The 12,061-nt window shown below is 34.1% G+C and overlaps 1 pseudogene; it reads right to left on the bottom strand.

The window, feature by feature from the left end:
• LOC18034934 overlaps nt 1-12,061 on the bottom strand; it is a 40,899-nt pseudogene that overhangs the window by 19,037 nt on the left and 9,801 nt on the right.

The raw sequence follows: 12,061 nt of genomic DNA, 5'->3' as shown, positions 1-12,061 counted from the left end.
AAAGACACTAACCGTGGGGTTAAATGGAGTTCTCCTTCTTGTTCTAATGATATACTTTTATTCAAAATAGTATATTCTGCCATTCTGGAAATAACCACAGATTTCTTTTTCGTCTTACATTTGGAGTACAATAAAGTATAATTGAAAAATACTTTGATTACCTCCAAGAAAATGATAAAGAATTTTTCATAAGTTTTAATATGTCAAATATATTCTTGCATTGTTGGATTAAATCTTGCAATCATTTCAGTTGAACTTCAGAAAATATCATCTCTCTTCATAGAACTTCCCCGTTTTCACACCATCTGATAATTCTAAGCTTTTGCTTCCAAGTGATTTTACTAACATGGTAGTTTTCAAATCCTGGTTTCTATTTTACTTAATGTATGAATCATTAATTATAAGATCATGTTTAATAATTATACTACAACAAGAATCTTATTCAAACAATTGTTATCAGAAAAATTAACTTGTAATAACATATAATCTGTTTTCAAACCATTATTTGCATACTAAGATAAAGCCTTTAATAAATCTCAACTCATTTCAATCAAAAGAAAAGATGGCAAGCATGAAAAACTAGAAACTGCAAATGTGCCGGGTTCCCCTCCTTGTCTTGGTTGCTAGCTATCAAGTTAATTTAGCAGAAGGACAGTGGTTTTCAAGCTTGCATACGAATGCCGAAGAGTCGTCGATTTCTTCAGCTGGATGGTCTGTGTAACAGCTTGTTCAATTGCCTGTGCTCATTTCAAACTTGTGATCTCAATAGCAAACATCTAATTAACCCTCTTCTCTCAACCAAATATCTCGTGTAAAAATATTATTTTTGTTGGAATTAATTTGTGTAATTTTGTTGCTTGTGTTGCCAACGAACAGCTATTTATCCAGGTTATATAACCAAGAAATAATTTTATCAACACGTGTATATGGAAAAGATACCGTGGCGAGCAACTGGGAAGCTGATTATGAGCATGAGAAGCTTGTTTCAATGCTTTTCCAACTGAGAATTAATCTTTCTTTTTTATCCTGTAATGAGGAATGCAAACTCCATTAATTATAAAATATATATATAATATATTGCAGCTTGAACCCATTCAATTAAAATAAAACTCAGATCCTCTGCATGTAACTTTTCTGGAACTGAATAATATTGCCATTTCGTATATCAGAAGTCATGTATAAACTTGAATGTGACTACGGGTCAAATCTGGAACTTGAGAACTTTTAACAGTAAGTTTGGATATTTTTCATACTCTGTTATGTGTACTTGAGCTGGATGAAGCTCTGATCACTTGAACCCATACAACTGATACCATTGAACTTTGTCGCTCTGAACGAAGCCCGTAAATCTGCATCTGATATTTGGCTTCATATTCAAATTTGATTTGTGGAGAACTGAAAAGAGTTTCGGTTATTAGAAATTTTTATTCCATGAAAGCCCGGGAAATACCAAGATTCCTGTCATCTATGCTACTGAAAAGAAGTTTTCAGTAAAGATGTAGCTGCCCGAAGAGTCCCCTTTACTCTGAATCTGCACTCATTATGTTTCGTAATGGATGGTACACAAAAAGAACTTCAGGATACTTGCTTAGCAACTATGAGGACAACAGCACCTAGTGAACAAACTTCTTAATCCTAGCTATAAAAACAAGAGAATAAACATCACAGTAACCCAAGTGAAAAACAGAAAGCCACAGACAGTGTATCAATAGAAGCATACCTTGACAAACACTAGAAATTTTTGTGGCCTGCTTAGGGATTCAAGAAGTAAGTTGATATGCTTGAACTTCCTCTTTTCCCGTGGACTCCAAAACCCGGAAATTGTCCAATATCATGTCCTTCAAGTGGCTGAAACTCATTGTATAAACCGACAGCAAGTTCCTCAGGATGAACTCCACCACTTCCTAAATTGTCTGCAATCTACGTAGACCAATTACATTATTTATATAAGAATAATCAAAGCTTCAAGCTTACGTTGTTAAACTTGTCTGATATTTCAATCTGATTGAAGCCAATCCACAAATTTATATTTAGATGTCCATAGAGGGACAAAAAGGTTGCGTTAGATTTATTTATTTATTTACTTTATGTCAATCATGAAATATACAGTTATATGCACAAAATAAAACCAATAAGCAAAAGAAAATCATATTCTTGCTTACATGATTGGCAAGAGCCATGCCACCTAAGGCAGCTGACTCTACACTTGAAGCCAACAGCCAACCGCCACATATACTGGCCCTTCCTTGAGGATCAAAGGATACATGGAACACTTGGAGTATTAGTTGGACTAGCTGCACGCCTACATTCCCCCCCCCCCCCCCCCCCCCCCAAAAAAAACCAAAAAAAAAAGATAAATACCAAATTCATCACAGAGGAACTATTTTCTTAACTATGAAATTCTCAAGTTGTTTTATATATTTAATAAATTGGAATGACATGTTCCATCTTGTTTTTCAAATGAGCATAACAGGAAAATAGAACTAGGACTATAAACAAGTCCTCACAAAAACTTGTTAAGTTTGTCCAAATAAACCACTCATTCTAAAGCAACACCAACAGCAAATAGTTACAGCCCAAGTAGGTCACAAGGATCCAAATGGACAAGATAAAAATGAAATTACAAGGTCATGTCCTTAAAAGTGGAGTCTTACCATAATTGGACTCAAGTATAAACAGGCTTCTGAAGTGAACTTTTTGGTAGGCCAAGTGCAGCCTCAACACCCTCGAGCATACCCGTTTTCACCTTCTCTGCTGTTGCAGTTGGGATAATTTCCTAATAAATGATCAAAACAATCATAAAAAATCTTGCAGAAAGCCTAAATTGCAACATATATGTATCTACACAGCACCAAAGTGTGCCAATGCTAGCATATAATGATGATGTAACAGGTTAAGCAAGTACTTTAAACAAGACACACATTTATTATGAACTGACTTGTGGAATCTTGTTTCGTTTTCCATAAAGCTGCAGCGTTGAAGAAGTCCAACAGTGAGGAGCATCACTCTGAGAACTCAAAAGTTTTGCTGAGTTATTTGCCATCCATGAGACAGACAGTCAACACCTGTAGCAAAGGCACCTTCAAAGTTGATGCACTGCCTAGTGGGAGGAGGTCCTCAAATGCAGCAAGAAGGGCCCATATAGAACTTAGTTCCAACCTCTACACACCAGGAAAATACATCATGAATCTTCAAAATAATTAGAAATGGCTGATACTGAATAAAACATAGGGTAGATAATATTAAAAAACTGTATCTTTCAAAGCATATGCCTTCATTTGTCTAGCTATTTGAGGTAAGCCAGATGAACCAAGCAACTGATTTGCACATTTCCTATCATTACATGAAGGAACTATAATTACAAAGCTAGGCCAAAATGTAAACAGAAAGAGACATAGGCAATTAACCGTAGAAAGATTAAGGAAACAAACATAACCTCGACTTCTGGATCAAGAAACCTAATCTGGTTGTTAAATTTATATAGATATTTTCAACTCTTCCATAACAACCTACGTAATACTCAACATGATGAGTTGTGGAGAGATCTAAAGCCAGTGAATGAATGACATAGATTGAAAGTTCAGCTCATCTTATTCTAACCTAACTAATAGCCATTCAATATCAGTCTTCCAGTTGTCTAAATTTACAAGTTGCTCTTAATCTTACTTGTAATCTAGCCATTATTTTCTAAAAAATTTACAGTGAAAAGTCTGCAAGTCCTAATATCCCAAAAAACATAAGAACTCAGCAAACTATAAAGTCATACAATGTAATGCTATACGCATTCTAGCCCGCCAGGGTATTCCAGGATGGTTAGGCAGAGGGACCCTTTCCATAGGAGTCTGGATTTGGGCAGGGTTTCCCTGCACCAAACCAGATTATTTGCCATTCCTAATCCACTATAATGATAGAGAGTAAAATAAGAAATATTTTACTTTTTCCCAATAGCAAAGACAATTTTCACATTCATGCAACCGCAAAAAACAATAACCTGCATTTTTGGAATGCAAATGTAAGACTATAACATCCACACACAAGAGATAACGAGTAAGGATAGCAGCACTGAATCACCATTATGAGCAACAATAACCACATCAAACTGCCCACGAGGTTTCCCATTCAGGCTCAAGTGCCACATCCCATTAAATGGCTCAAGATTACTTATCCAGAACCATAGAGGTCTGCAATAAGCATCAAATGCATTAAGCCAGGGCATGAAGGTCAAATGAATTTATTTACATAATTTAAAAATAAAGGTATACAACGTAAGATGTTGTATATAACTAACTCCAACTCACTATTAATAATCCATTATCCATGTATAGAGCCTGTTACTTCACAGGAATTGTAGACATCATACAGCGATGCGAAATGTTCGTGCTGGTTATTCTTTTCCTCAGGTATGATCATTATTGGCACATTTCATTAAGTGTAGCCATGCAGCCTAAGCAATTAAAATGATGTGACCATGTAATTGTAGCTTTTAGTTTCATATACTCTTATCTTCCTTCTCTGGTCAAACCTCAAAGGTATAATGATTTTGGGACTTTGAATACCCAAGCAGCAACACTACCTTCCAGCAAACTTCAAAACAATACTTCGGTTTATTACCATTGTGATTTAATTAGATAGTTTTCCCCTTTTAATATAAAGAAGCATGATAGAATCAACAAGAAAGGAACACAAAAGCAAAACAAAGATTTGTCACCTGGGCTAATAAAGAGTCAGCGAGAGGGCGCATGACATAATGGCCATACTCCACATTTCCCAGTTGTTACGGGTCTATTCACAGTTAAAAACTAAAAAATTAGTGACAAATCTCATTTGTTTTAGTTAAAGTAATAGCCACACTGCACTTAGGTAAGGTAGTTGGTTTTACCTCCACAAATCTCATCTTAGATCTATAATTTCATATTTTCCTTACTACAGATCCTACGTAGTGAACAGTGTCATGACATTGTATGAAATAACTGCAGTAGTTATCTCTTAAATATATTGAAGAAACCTATAAATATGAATGGTATCAAATGGAAAAGAGAACATAATTACGATCAGGACTGCCACTCTTAGGATCCAAATAAAGCAAGTCCTTTTTCCAAAATCATTAACAACTACTTACCAATATTATGGAAGCTAAAACAGAACAAGAGGAAAAATTAAAAGGGGAAGAAGAAAGCATGAATCACGGAACACATGCTTAAATGAATGAAGAAAGATTGGAACATTTAATTGGAGTTTAAAATTAACATACTTGGGATTCTATGGCATGAATTTGAACAGTCCATTTTAGACATTTTTCAATTAACGTGCCCGAGATTCTTATCATAATTCTTTGAATAAACTGGAAGAACATATCATGTCAGTTGAAATGGTAATATGACTATTTTTGACTCAAGGGAAGCCCTATGAATTGTCTCAAATAAACTTACCGTTTGTATTGCATTCCTTGAACAACATGCTTTTACGACCAATTTAAGACCAACTCCGGATTTGCTTTCATTTAATAAACTTTGTATGCCTAATACAGCACTTAAAAGATACATCCATTAGGGAAATAAGACAACTACAAGGATAGTCCAAAATTGAACTCATTACAACCTTGTTTCAATTGCTCAGATTTCAAGCTGAAGTATGAATGGATTCAACAGGTCTAGGCAATTGATAAAAAAGGTGTGTCAATGCTATCATATAATCATGTGAAAACAAGTATTTTAAACAAGACACACATTTATGTACAAACAGACCTTTGGAACCTTGTTTCGTTTCCCATAAGCTAGAGTGCTGAATAAGGTCCAACAATGAGGACCATCACTTCAAAACTTAAAAGCTTCGCTGAGTTATTTGCCATCCATGAGACAGAATCAACGCCTTTAACAAAGATTCCTTAAATGTTGCTACACTACCTAGCAGACGGGGATCCTCAGATGCCACAAGAAGTGTCCATATAGAACTTAGTTCCAGCCTCTACAAACTGGATAAATGCAGCATGAAGCATGGAAACATGATGAATTGTGGACATCTGAAAAAGCAATTGAATGAATGACATAGATTAAAAGCTCAGCACATATTATTCTAACCTAATCAAATGGCATTTAGTCCCAGCCTTCTAGATGTTTACACCTACAAATTGCTATGAAGCTTAGTTGAAATCTATCCATCAGTTTTTCACCAAATTTAGGGAGAAAATCTGTATGAAATTTTGAGCTCTTTTTGATATCCTAGTATCCCACACTATATAGTCATATAATGTAACATAACATGAATTCTATAGATAATTAATTGGCACAACTTCTAACCTGCCAGAGTATTCCAACTCAAAACCCGCAAGAATTGTCATGAAGTGGGATCCCATTCACAGGGGTTTGGATTTGCAGAGGGTTGTCCTGTATTGCTGTACAAAACTTGAACCTTTGCAACTCCTGAATCCAAGCTAATGATGGAATGTAAAATCGATTTTTTTTTTCCTCCCCCAATAGCGAAGCCCATTCAACATTTTTCCACTGCAATTAACAAAAACATTCATTTTCTTAATGCAAAATTTTAAGACTATAAAATGCTGCTGAGAAAGAAAGAGCAAGGATAGCAGCATTGTATCACCATTTACAAGCAATAATAATTACATCACACTGTCCACGAGGTTTCCATTCTTGCTCAAGTGCCATATCCCATTAAATGGCTCAAGATCCAGCAAGGTCCCACTACATTAACCATAGAGGTCTGCAACAAGCATGAAAATGTATTTACCCATAGCATGAAGGACAAAGGAACTGATTTACATAATTTAATAATAATTGCATACCATCTAAGACGTTGTATATAACTAACTCTAATTCAACATTAATATTCGATATATAGAGCCTTTTACTTTGAAGGAATTATATTCATAATACAGTGGTGCAGAATGTTCATGCTTGTTCTTCTTTTCCTCAGTTATGATCATTATGGTCATTATTTCATTAAGTCAACCATATAGCCTAAGCAACTGAAATGAAGTGATCATGTAATTGTGGTATTAGAATGTGATCACGTAATTGTGGTTTTAATTTGAAATACTCTTATGTTCCTTCTCTGGTCAAACTTCAAAACTATAATGATTTTCGGAATTTGAATAACCAAGTTTCAACACTACCTTCCAGCAAAGTTCAAAATAATTCTGCAGATTCTTACCATTGACTTAGTTAGACAATTTGCCCATTTTTCAAGCAAAGAAGCATGATAGAATCAACAATAAAAAAACATAAAAGGAAAAAAAAGGAAAAACATTTGTTACATGGGCCAATAAAAAGTCAGCAATAGAGAGCATCCCATTAACACAAATGTATTTTGGAGGTGAAGGAAAAAAAAAAAGAGCAAATTGGCCACCTACTTCAAGCTCACTGATTCTCTCCAATGGCAAAGCACACTAAACATTTCCGAACATACAAATTGTTACAAACCCACAAGGTAGAACTTAATCTCGAAAACTGACCTCTAAGGGAGGGTGCCTTGGGATTAATAAACTACCAAGTAGTCCCATATCTAATCGATGTGGGATCCTAACAAAGAATCAGAGAAGATGAAGCTGCAGAGGAAAATGAAAGTGGTCGTCGTTTACTAGTAGGTTCGTTTGTTATAACCTTGTTTCTTATTCTATGTTTTAAACTTTGATGGTGACCTACTCTGCACTCTTTTACCGAAATATTCTTTTTGAAGAAATCTGAAAAATGAATCAGGATCAGGATTGCCCCCTCTTAGGATCCAAATACAGCAAATTCCTTTTTCATCAAATTAATAAACATGATGTTAGCAAATATCTTACCTGACACCAGCTAATTAGTAGTCTCCTCAACTTAGCTCATCAGTTATGATGTAAACTATCAAGAAATAAACAGGCACAGCTTTAGCCAAACCTCGCAGCATCTTCTTTGATCTTGACACCGGCTTTTTCTCTGGCTTCAGTTTAGTGAAGGTAAATCTTTGTTGTAACTTATTACCGAGGTATTTATACGATGGCCAGCTCGAAGCTCAAGGAATGAGTTGCAGAAGTTGCTGTGATCTTGAAATATTTGTTTATGTCCAACTGCAGAATCCTGAGAATTTAATGTAGATTTCTATGGACATGGGGTCATTTTATTTTCTTTGCTACCTTGTTCTTGTCTTCAAAGGTTGTCTTTACTCTCTAATGCGTTGAAATGGGAGGATATAAAGGAGAAACGTGAGGCTATGGCTGGACCATTTGGCCCAACCCATTACCAGTGCACTCAATTTTTTTTAAATAAAAAAATGTGCCAACGCTAACAATTAAAAAAAAAAAAAAAAAAGACAATGTTAAGTTACCAAACATTAGGGACATTATGCGAACGTGTGAGTCGTTGGATTTGAATAGTTCAATAGGTTGGATTTAAATAGTAGAATCGGAAGGATAAAAATAAAATGAGTAATCTAATATTATATAACTGACTTAATAAAAATTAATTTTTTTATTCTCCTTCTTTTATCGTCTTCGCCCCCAAGCAGCCGTCACCTTCTTTTGGATTTTTTTTTCCCTTCTTAACAAATTTTAATTTGGTAATAAACTTAAAGAAAGAAAAGAAAAAGAGACAAAATTAAGAAGAAATTTGGATATCTTATTACATACGTATGCATTAATAGTATAGAATTTTGAAAGCAGACATTTTATTCCGATATCTTGGGGCTGTCTTACTGCATACGTATGCACGAAAGTGGAACATTTTTTTTTTCATTCAACACTAATAAAATAAAATAACATTTATTTTTCAGTCAACAACATTTATCATTTTTTATGAGAAATGAACGCGAAACATGAACGCGAGGTTTTCATGTCCAGAGTTAGAACTCTACAGTCCAGAGTTATTTTCAAACGGTAATACGTAAACAGGAGAACAAGAAACATGAACGCGAAGCAAATAACAACTTGACATCAGCTTATTAGTAGCCTCCCGAACTCATCTCATGACACACATTGGAATCTATCAGGGAACAAATAGGCACAGCTTTAAGCAACCAACCCAGTATCTTCTGTGGGCTTGGCATCGGCTTTTTCTTCTCTGGCTTCTGTGGCTTCAGTTTAGTGAAGGTAACAGCTAGAACGCCGGCATCATCGATTGCAGTCTTAAACCCAGCCAGGTCAAGACCTGCTGGCAAGTTGAATTTCATTGAGATTATGGGGGTGGTGGTGTCTCCTTCCTTTTTCTTTGGGAAGCTTAGGAATACTGTAAGCAAGTTCCCATCTTCATCGATCTCAACCTTCACATTCTCTTGCTTCGCCCCTGATGGAAGAGGGTACTTGAAGTGAGCGAGGTTTTCATCCTCGTACCAGAACACAGAGCACTGATATGGGTTATTTCCGAGGCACATTTTTTTGAGGTTTGAATTGAAGGGTTCCTGCATTTCTTTGAGGTTTCAACTGAAGAACTGAAGAGAAGGGTTTAAATAGCCATGGGAATGACATTGTCTTTATTGGCCGATTCTTTCCCCGCCGATAGCAATAGATAGCCATGGCTTCTTTATTGGGGCCGATAGCGATAGATAGCCATGGGAATGACATTGTCTTTATTGGCCGATTCTTTACCCGCCGATAGTGATAGATAGCCATGGCTTCTTTACTGGGGCCGATAGCGATATATAGCCATGGCAATGACATTGTCTTTATTGGCCGATTCTTTCCCCGCCGATAGCGATAGATAGCCATAGCAATGACATTGTCTTTATTGGGCGATTCTTTCCCCGCCCATAGCGATAGACAGCCATGGCAATCACATTGTCTTTATTGGCCGATTCTTTCCCCGCCGATAGCGATAGGTAGCCATGGCAATCACATTGTTTTTATTGGCCGATTCTTTCCCCGCCGATTCTTTATTGGCAATGACATTGTCTTCTAATGGTATATAAATTTTAATATCTCACGACATGAGTCCATTAGAGTATAGATTAATAATAACGAATTTAATATGAACCAATCTTAACTTTTTGTTAATTGAAAAAAAAAAGCATTTATTAAATTATATATTTGTACTTTATAGCCACTATTGACCTTTTAGTTGAATTTAAGAACATACTCTAATCAATTAATCTTTCACGGCTATCCCTTAGTTTTTTTTTTAATTAAGCATTATTAGTTTATTAATTAATACTTAAAATTAACGTTTAATAAGTGAAAGAGATTTACTTGATAAAACTTCAAGCAATGCACATATAAAGTACTAAACTAATGGAGGTTTGTGATATTTGATTCTCTTTCTCTACTTTAGCAAAATTTTCTAATTACACTTTTTGACGTTTCATAATTATATCAAATGATAATATTAATATTTTTTTAAGCTGTTTAAATTACACGTGTTGATGAATTATCCACAATTTTCCCCGTCTGAAAAATTGAAGGGACCCGCGAAGTTTTGCACCAGCCATTCCAACACTTCCACCATTGCCAACTCAAAACAATGGTAAGCGTGTATCTGTACCCCGTGTCACGATGTTAATGCTAACCATAGACTTTTATCGTATTAGCTGCTGGAATATTATTGCTTTTGAATTGCCATCTTTGAATTTAAAGTTCATCTGTGCCTTGGTAAATAAGCAAAATATTATTGTGGCATTTATTCTCAAATAGGATTTTGCTATGTTACATTTAATGTAACATACACAACCCACAAGAACTACATAATTATGTAGATTCCATAATTTGTGTGGTTCTTGTGGGTTGTGTATATTATATTAAATGTAACATAGGGACTCCCAAAATAAATAAGCTTTTTACTGTGCAAGAATTGTAGTCATAATACAGTGGTGAGAAATGTTCTTGTTAGTTGTCTTTTTATCCCAGCCGCCATTTCATTATCAGAACATCTCTAAAAATTTCTATAAATTACACTTTTTAAATATCTATTTATTTATTTATGTGACAAATAAAAAAATAAAAAAAAATATTATTCTTTAAAAAAAATTTAAATAAAAATAAGTTAATATTATTTTAATTAAATAATTATTTTTTTAAAAGAAAAGTCAATGGCAATTAAAAAGTAATAAAATATAAATTGAAGAGGGAGAAAATAATTCTTCAACTTTGAAGAGAAATAATCATTTTTTATTTGAAGAATTTTAATTAAAGAGCATCACCAAAAGGCTTTTCAAATAAGATTTTATTACTTATTTGAAGAGCCACATCAATATTTAAAGCTCCAAAAGACACTCCAATTAAGATTCTTCAAATAATAATTGATTTTCTCTCTTCAAATTTGGAGAGTTAATTTCTCCCTCTTCAATTTATATTTTATTACTTTTCATTGAAGAAAGAGAGAGGAGTGTTTTAATTGCTATTGACTTTTCCTTTAAAAAACTAATTATATGATTAAAATAATATTAACTTATTTCTATTTGAAGAGTCTTTTGGAAAATATCATATTTTTTCACCCTTCTATTTGCCACATAGGTAAGCAAATAGGTATTTAAATAGTAAAATTTATAGAGGCTTTTGGAGATGCTCCCAGCCTAAGCAATTAAAGGCTCTGTTTGGTATAACTTTGAAAACAGAGCTTATTTAAGTAGAGTTTTTACTAGTATAACTTTTATAAATAGAGCTTTTAGCCAAACAAATTTAGTTGTTTGATTGTCAATAAAAACTTTTATTAAAAATTTATGAAATTATTTTAATAGACAAATTTTTTAAAGTTATATTATAAAAAGAATAAAATAAGATTGTCAAATAAGTAGGGGATATTTTAAAATATTTTAACATTTAAAAAAAGTTTTTCAATCTCTACTCTCAAAAACCCAAAATTTGAGCTTTTACTGGTAGATGCAAAATAACTTATTTAAGCTTCAAAAGCTATATTAGAAAAATAATAAAACAACAACAAAAATTATGATAAGAGCTTATGAGATTAAATAAGCACTTAGAACCATTAAATAAACCATACCAAATAGACACGAAATCATGTGACCATGTAATTTTAGCTTATGATCTTTCTTGTGGGATTAAACCTCAAAACTGGGACGATTTTGGGACTTTTTGAATCAGTACCAATCATTTTCTGGTTCCCATACTTCCCCTGATAATATAGAG

The sequence above is a fragment of the Citrus clementina genome, unplaced genomic scaffold, assembly GCF_000493195.1.
Source record: "Citrus clementina cultivar Clemenules unplaced genomic scaffold, Citrus_clementina_v1.0 scaffold_8, whole genome shotgun sequence".
NCBI lineage: Eukaryota > Viridiplantae > Streptophyta > Magnoliopsida > Sapindales > Rutaceae > Citrus > Citrus x clementina.
This window is presented reverse-complemented; position numbering and strand designations above follow the sequence as displayed.